We start from the raw sequence: 9345 nt of genomic DNA on the forward strand, positions 1-9345 counted from the left end.
TATATGATACATCCTGAATTCAGAAATGTTAAAGTGTGAATATAACAATATGCATTTTATGGCTGCATCACATATGTTGGACATTATGCCAAATACTGCATGCATCCTATTTAATATTGTGTGTTATTTAATCTTCATAGCAACTTTATGAGCTAGTTATTAATAATAACCCCATTTTACTGATGAGAAAACTGAGGTTCAGAGAGGGTAAGTGACTTTTCTAAAATCACAAAGTGGGCAAACAGCAGAGTCAAGATTCAAACACAAATATTTTGTTCATTTTCCATCACATTATGCAATTTCCCCAGTGTAGCCTTTTCCTACTACAAGCTTCATAATTCAGATTCCACAGCTTTCATTCAAAAACTTGGGATAACTACACTACAGTGTGCCCATAAACAAATTTCTCAAGTACCAACTGGGGATCTGGAACTATGTTAAATATTCTGAAGAACAGAGAAAAACAAATGCCAGAAGCATACCAGCTTTCAAGAAATGCAATCTTTTTTTTTTTTAGAAAAGCAAAATCTTGAAAAGACATTTGTGAATGTGCAATGAAGAAAAAAAACCCACTCTAACTCATGACTAAAGTACTAAATTATACATCGCTGTCCTGAGGAAATCAGGGAAGGAAACATGACTGTAAGCTAAAATAATTAGTGAAGACTATAAGCAAATTATCCCAAACAAATTTTTAGTAATGTGCAGGCAGATATTTAATGACCTTGCTAATGAGGACAAGTGATGATGAGAGCAAGAAACCAGAAGTTCCTGTGAAAGGAGTCAGGTCTATTAAACTAAAATTGTCACCTTAGGGAAATTGGAGATATGGTGAGAAAGGGAAAAACATTTAGACTTTGCTATGGTTGAATTGTGTCCCCCCACTCCCCAAACTTTGTATGTTGAAACTCTAACCCCCAATACCTCAGAATGTGACCATATTTGGACATAGGGTCTCTAAGAAAGGTAATCAATTAATATGGGGTCATTAGAAGGAGCCCTAATCCAGTATGACTGGTGTCACTCTAAGAAGAGGAAGTTCAGACATACACACATACAGAGGTAAGACCTGCGAAGACACATGGAGAAGACAGTCATCTGCAAGCCAAGAGGAGAGGCTTGGACAGATTTTTTCCTCACTGCCCTCAGAAGGAACCAACCCTGCCTATACCCTGATCTAAAACATTTAGCTTCCAGAACTGTGAAACAAACGAAAAAAATCTGTTGTTTTAGCCACCCAGTCTGTGGCACTTTGTTAGGAAAGCCCTAGGAAACTAATATAAATTCCTCATCAAATTGAGTTTTTGCTGACTAAATTGTGTTTAGTTATATATAAGCAATGCTTATATAGTTATATATGTAAGCAATGCTGATATATTTAAGGATTTCCCCCCCAAGTAAATTCCAACTAGACAACAATGTCTAATATACTGTCTGGTGAATTGGAAAATCTCCTGAATGAAATCAGAGCATCTAATACCCAAAAGGGATAAAGTGAGTCACCACTACTGCCTGTGAATGAAAAATAACTTCTCTCAGAAAACACATGTGAAAAATGACACCATGTGGATTAAAAAGGGAAACACAAGTGTAAATAGAAAATTGGGTGCATAAATTACAATTATTCTATAATTACAAGATTATAAATCTTTACTCTTACCTTTTTCTTGATTGGAGTATCTCAGCTAGAATTTTTACCATCAAACATGATTTACTTTTTTCTTATGACTTCATATAGTGATCCAATTCTACCATTAAAAATAACCTTGGAAGGGGCACCTGAATGGTACAGTCAGTTAAGTATCCAACTCTTGGTTTTGCTCAGGTCGTGATCTCAGGGTTGTCAGATGGAGCCCCACGCCAGGCTTTGCATAGGTGTGGAGCCTGCTTAAGACTCTCTCTCCCTCTCCCTCTGCCCCTTCCTGACTCTCTCTCTCTAAAAATAAATAAATAAACCTTTAAAAATAACCTTGGGAAGCCCCCCTTTTTGCCAGAAAAAAGGGCTTAGCCCAACTGGATGATCTGTTATTTCAAGTATTATTTGATTATACATTCTGTTAAAACATCAGCTCACCCAATCTCATTCCCTCTAATCGTCCTCCATTGAGCTACCAAAGATATTTTTCTAGAATACAAATCTGATAGTTCCCTTTTCAGGTCTAAAAACCCACTATTGGTTTCCCACCGCCTACTGGCTGAAGCTCAAAATCCTTAATCTGGAAGAATCTTCAAAGCCTAGACTCAGTTCTGTATTTTCAGCCTGTTTATACTTGTCCCCCACCCCAGCACCATATACTTTATTTGCTAAAAATATCTGGTTATACTCCATTCTCCAAGTATTGTTTCCATAGCACTCTATGCATGCCACTATCTTTGTACATTATGTATACAATATGTAATATGTCTGACTCTGTCTTAGATTATAAACACCTTATGGTCAAAAACCAGGTTGTTCATATTTTCTTTCTATTTCCTGTGGCAGTGGCACAAGGATAGTAACATTCACTCATTACTCACCTTTTCAGAGAGGCCTTCACCAAATTCTCTAGCTAAGACAGCAATTCTCTCTCCCCAGCCTACACTCTATCCCTTGCCCTGCTTTATTTTTCTTCTTAGCACTTATTAACACAAGACATATTACATATTTAATTGTTTGTTATTATCTATCTCTTCCCACTTGAAAGTAAACTCCAAAAACCCAGAACTTTGGCTTATTCACTACTTTATCCCCAGTGCCTAGATATTTGGCACATTACTGACCCTCAATAAACATTTTTTAATACGTGAATTCATTCAGCAAATATATAGAGATAGCTTACTAAGTGCCATGAAATATTCTAGAAGCTAGGAATCCAGCAGTTGAAAAAAATGAAAATAGAACTTTCCCACTCTCATGGAACTCAGTACTCTCCAGAAGGAGGCAATAAAAAAGAAAAGAAAGATTTTGTTTTATATAATTTCAGACAGTGATAGTAGGTATTCAATTGCTATTTCTGAAATTGAATCAAACCTATACTGATTTCAAGATTCATAAATATCTTGTAAGAATCTTAAATTTGTACTGGGATAGCTAGCTATACTTTACCAAAATGTAATATATGAATTGGTTTATTTTGCAGATACTAAAGTCAATAAAAGAATGAACCATGTAAAAGAAAGTCATAATGGAATATCACTGTAGTAATGAAAAATTATGTTTTTAAAATTAAATTTTCAAATATGTTAGATAAAACAAGAGAAGCAAAGTAAAGTTTTATTGTAACCATAACATAAGGGGTGCTTTTATAAACCATATTACATCATAAACATTTATTAGAAAGCAGTTTTGACTAATACTTTTAACAGGACATTTATATAAAGGGACAAAAGTGGGAAAGAATTTTCATAATATGTACTCATTGCTTAATAAGAATGATAATTGGTTTATATGCTACTTGGCAACGCATTAATGTGAGTGATATTAAGGATTTGCATAATTATTTCTCTCTTAGAAAATCGAAGCTTACATGTGGCACTAATTTGGTACCTGATACGTCAACCCTTTTATTTGTTGTTGAATTGGAAATCTGGTCTTATATATGGCCAAAGGAGATTAAATTGTATTTTTAGATTAAAAAAAGAGTCATAACTATAGTTGGGAGAATTTTCAAACATGACCTATTCACTTGAAGGATTCCACTTCTGATCATCTTGGTCCAGAGGTAAAGCGGTATGGAAGAGCCACCTGAAAGCATGGCTTCTGGGAATGTGGATTAGTGACTCAGATCTGGACCTCATTAATAAGGGCCTGGGTTTCCTAGGAGGAAAAGAACTATTATCAGGGACTACTAGGGACGAGAAAGTCAGAGTATCTTTTTAATGAAATATGAAAGGTGAAGAAATTTAAGTAAATCCAAAATCAAACTGTAAGTATAGTAGCATAAACATTGAATTCGGATCATGTATAACTGAAATGCAGAGCATCTATAAATACTACGTTTCCAAAATTTTTGATGTTTCATATATTGATGTTAAGTTGATGTTATTTTTCATATTCTAAAATGCCAGGATTTTTAAATCTTAATTTTATTTCTATAGAAAAGAGGAAAGGAGATCTATGAAAAAATTGTTTTTAGTAAGTACCACCCCAATTATTAAAATTTGGCAGAGGGATACTACTACTACTTCCCTCAAGTTTTGTCATGAGAAAATCACAGAAGCAAGAAAGTAATTTTTTAAAGCAATTCAAGGCAATTAATCATTTGAAATACCAGAAGTCCATCTTAGCTCATGAAAAAACAAACCTCTATTGTTTACAAATGTCTTCCAAGTCAAAGATCTACGTTTTTCCCCTATAAGTGTACAAATAAATCTTTTAAAGTCAAATGAATATTTTGAAAATTTGAATGTAATACTTAGGATACCATTTTGATGTACCCATCATTTATCCCTTTTTTTCACCTCTCCCTACTTCCTTTCTGACAAATCAAAACATCTCATATTTCGCTAGTTTCACATGGAAGCTAAAAGACCAAATTCAGGACTATGTGTATAAAAAAGAATCACCTGGGATGAGAAAGTGAAACCCATGATTACTCCACTGGTCTCCCACATCTGGTTGCTGTCCATTATTTATTAATGTTATTTCTGCCACAAAAGTGCTCTGATCTAGTGTACCATACTGGCTCAACACTCTTCAACAGCCCCCACCACCACCACAAGCACCATAGGGGTCCAAAGAGTCTTACCCTTTCCAACCACCATAACCAAAAGAAAGATTCACAAACAGGAAATGACAAGAGCTTCATACCCTCTTTTTTTCTAGTCCTCCCCCAACATCTCCCACTGCCTCCATACATTCACACATCCCTAGCTAGAATTACAGTTGTTGCTATTTCAATGGGAAGAAATGATTCTGGGCAGGAAATGAGAATTCTGTTAGATGAGAAGAGCAGTAATTTCATCCCAATATTCAAGACATTCTTTTCTCATTTTCCTATGAATCATACTTCTTCCTTCCTGGCATCTTGTGTATGCATGGTGGTGGGCGTTGGAGGTGGGGCGGGGCACTCAGTGTTTTGACCAAAAAAAAGACTAATACAAAAAGCAACTGAAAATCTATGGGAAATGCAGGAAGGATAACAGGGCTGATGGTCCAAAAATCTAGAATTAGTTCAAACTGACACTTGGTAACTGAGCATCTTATGTAGCCTCAGTTAACAGAATTCACGTTTGTATTCTTTTTTTTTTTTTCAAAATTAATTCACGTTTGTATTCTGAAAATGAAGGATCCAGGAAATTTAACTTAAACTTACTAAACAACAGACTTCAAAAGTAAAGGCAAAATTGGCTGTTTCTGAACTAGTACTGTGGAGAATAATGTCTTAACATGAGTTTGTAATGGAAAAACAAGAACTAAACTATAAAAATTCGCTGACCTGACAAGATACTCTAATGAATAGATGATAGCCATGTATAGCCATGGTTGAAAAAAAAATTTTGACCAAAAAGAACATTTGTAGCAGGGAGCAGAGAATGGAATTTAATTTTGGAAAAGGGGAATTTATGATTTGGGAATCATCTAGTCATTCAAAAAATAGTTAACAAGCCCCTACCATGTACTAGATACCAACCCCCACACAAACTCTTACACAAACCCTTCATAAAGTCAAAAATCTTGTTCTCTTCTAAACCCATACTACTCTTTTCCTCCTCTGGGTTTCTACTAGTATTAGATTGCCTTCTTTATACAATACTAAATCCTATCCAAGTCTCAGAATCTACCTCAAATTCCACTTCCTCCCCAAAACATTTCCTGATAATTAGAAAGTACATTGCCCCTTCTTTTTACTTCTATACACTTAGTGTAATCAATCAATTGTGGGTCGGTCATATCTCCATCAAAGAACTTGGTATTTTGTTGGTTGTAGAAGTAAGGGCTAAGCATCCAATCCTGGTATAAATCCACAGAAAGGAAGATCTGTTTCCTATAGTTGCATGTCAACATTTCTTTAAGTTTTATTCTCTGGTTTATTCTTGCATTCCATATGTTAGCATATAAATATATTCCCTCATCGAACTTCCTGGAGAGAAAGTAGTATTTGTGAAATTAAAAGAGTTTAATTTATTAACATTTGTGCTACTCTTAAGAAGAAATTTATAAGGCAGTTTTTATTTTTAAAAAAATGAATAAGTATTACGAAGGAAATGCCATTCAAAGAGAGTGTGTGTGTAACAATGGAATCTGACTTAAATTTTATGGTCCAGGAAAATATTTCAAAAGTGGTTATATACAGTTACCTTCAGCAGCTAGGGTTCTCCACTCAAATCTTCAGAGAACTGGCATGTGTTACTGATAAGTAAATATTTGTTTCTCAAAATATATGAAAAATAGACAAAAGAAATATATACAAGTAAATATGAGATTATTTCATACTCCAAATGGATAATCACAATTTTCATGATGCCAATACCCAGATTTGTTTTAAGAAAGTCTAAGTGAATTCTTATTTTTGTTTAGTTTCAGATCTCTTCCAGAAATTTTCTGAACCACAGCAGACTAACTGGCTTTAACACAGCAAGGATGGGCCCATTGTTCCCATTATTTCAAAAGTCTCCTTGTGCAGAGTGCTGAAAAGTTAATACCTCTAGAGAAAACTAATCAGAAGCACAGCTGTTCAATAGGAATGAGAAGTTATGGAAAGCAGAGACCCAGGAATGACAGCAGCCAGAAAATTATAGATGATTTTGAGCACTGCTCAAAAATGAGGCCAAGAACATTTGGTATACTGGTCAAGTGAATGTCTCATGTCACTTATGACACTGGATCCCCATGATGATGTAACCACAGTGGTGAGGACTTAGGACTGGGTCTTTGAGGTACGAGTTTGTCACTGTGGAAATAAGTGTTGATAAAAAGTAGAGCTAGATGCCCTTATGTTTGATATCTATTATCTGTAAGGAACAAGTGACAGGGATCCTGGAGGCTTAACTAAGAGCAAAAATATAACACTAAAACATGAATCTTTAAGCTAACTAACAACATTTTCTGTTTTCTTCTCCCAGTCCAAATCACAGGTCTGTGGCCTGCACATAATCAGACATGATGGGGATGAGCCTACAAGAAAGACCCCATGGGACCATCTGGCCCAACACAGCTGCAAAAAAACAAGCCTCTCTGTCTGGAAAAAGTTGTGATGGACACAGAATTGGAAGGGCTTCCAAGAGAAATGGTGGATTCCTCCTAGGAACATTTGATATGGGCAGAGCACACAGCAGGGGCCTCTCCAACACAGGGCAGGGTATAACAGGCTTTTCCAGTGATGACTAATGCAGCTTATCCTTTAGGACTGCTCTCCCACAGTATAGTGAGGAAGGTGAGCCATCAGTCATATAATTATTTCCATAGATGTATCTCCATACATTTTTTTAATTAAGAAAATTAAGATTTTCTGACACAAAATTGGCCCCACACAGCTCTTGTGAATGTCAACACAATTCAAAGGCTGGAAAGTGAAGAGTAATCAGTGTAAGCCAGTTCTGCTGCTTAAATTCAGCCCTGTCCTCAGTTAACATCAGGTCAGCATCAAATGATCTCTAATTTTCTTTCCAGATCAACCATATAGTTTCCTTTTTTGCCAACTTCAAGTAGAGGTAAAAAATAAAGACCACTGGAGAAAAAAATGTCATCATCTCCCTAGCCGAGAGCAAGTGTGAGAAAGAGGATATAGTCACTCCAAAGTCTTCACAGGAAGACCCAAGTGTCTATTCCTTGTATTGGTGTTTCAAGAAATGAAGCCTGATAACAAAGACCATTTGCCAAGACAAGGCACAATTTTCTTTGTCTAGATTTTGTTTGGAGTGGAGAATACGGAGAGAGGAAAAAAAAAAAAAAAAACAGATGTGTGGGATAAGTTCTACATAAATGCATTTGAGAAGGAATCCTCTACTATGTGCAAAGGAGAGTCTTATTAGAGAGCAGGAGAGCTGAAGTTTAGGATCTGGGAGTGAAATTCTAACACAGAGTAACACTTGTAAAGGTACAATAGACTGGAATGAACTGAAATGCAGATTACAAAAGCAGAAAGTCCTAGCTAAGACTTTCATTCAAGAGAAGTTAAGAATACTTATATATAAATTCAATTCAATTCAATGATTGGCCATCTACTGTAAGTTTAGCATTATGCTAAAAACTGTTGAGAATACAAAGTTAATACATAGTACATCTCAAAATATTTGTAGTTCTCAGAAAGAAAAATTGTACAGTTTATCAGGTAAGAGGTCCTACTCACTTTTCACTTTAGTAGGGCCTTGGCCAAAATGGCATATTGAAAAGACAGAATTTGGAGTTACCAGACCTGGATTCAAATCCTGACTAAACAATTTATAAGTATAAATAGAGATGGTACTTTGCTTTGCCTACAGAGTGGGTTGAATGAGGGTGATGAGAACTGTAAAGCTTATACACACTGTTGTTCATAATTGTATCTCAATCTAACTACCTAACCATTCTAATTCTATTATGCCACTCCTCACAACCCCATAAACTAGAAAACATCGAAAGCTGCACCAGCCACTGCACAGATGAAAACTATGAGACTTTATTCTTACTACTGCTTAATGAGAAAGGCAATAAATTCAATGCAAAAACCAAACCGGTTTTCTCTTGTCAAAATCTCCTCAAAAATATGTGCAGAAAATATAGCTAAAATGCTTGTAGGCTGGCCTGGGGAGAAAAAATATATATATGTATTTGGATAATGTTCAAATATAGCACTGAACACACTTTTCTGAACACCTGGAGAGGCGAACCTGAGGAAACTGCCATGGTGGTGGCATCTCACTGGCCTTAAACATCAAGGAGAACTAAGAAAGGAAATAAAGTCTAAATACATGGCTGAAATACTATCTGGGTGTAAGGTCTGCAGTGGCCTCAGGAGACCTTGGCTGATATCAACTGATCTCCAGGGTTGAAAACTCAGGTGCTAATTATGAATTCACATGGGAGAGACCCTGGAGATCTAACCATGTCAAATATTTTCAAATTCCAACATATGGTAAGAAAATGAGGGGAGATGAATGAACTCCCAGCCAAATAAGACAAGTTATGTAGCTGCCTATCAGGTCAAAATGATTCCCCAAATGGAAAGGATTCCCCAAATCTCGTCAGACTTATACACTGGAGCCAGAAATTCTCCAATCTCATATTTTAGGCAGACAAGACATGGTCTTAAAAAGAAACAGCCAAAATCTCACTGCCACTTTCACCCGCTCTTGATTCTTCTTTGCCCACCAGATGACTGGTTTTGTGTTGTGTGCTACTCTTTTTGCTCAGTATATAGGTACAGTGCACAGCTATACAATCTG

The sequence above is a fragment of the Mirounga leonina genome, unplaced genomic scaffold (genome assembly GCF_011800145.1).
Source record: "Mirounga leonina isolate KUSES-001 unplaced genomic scaffold, KU_Mleo_1.0 Mir_95, whole genome shotgun sequence".
Lineage (NCBI taxonomy): Eukaryota > Metazoa > Chordata > Mammalia > Carnivora > Phocidae > Mirounga > Mirounga leonina.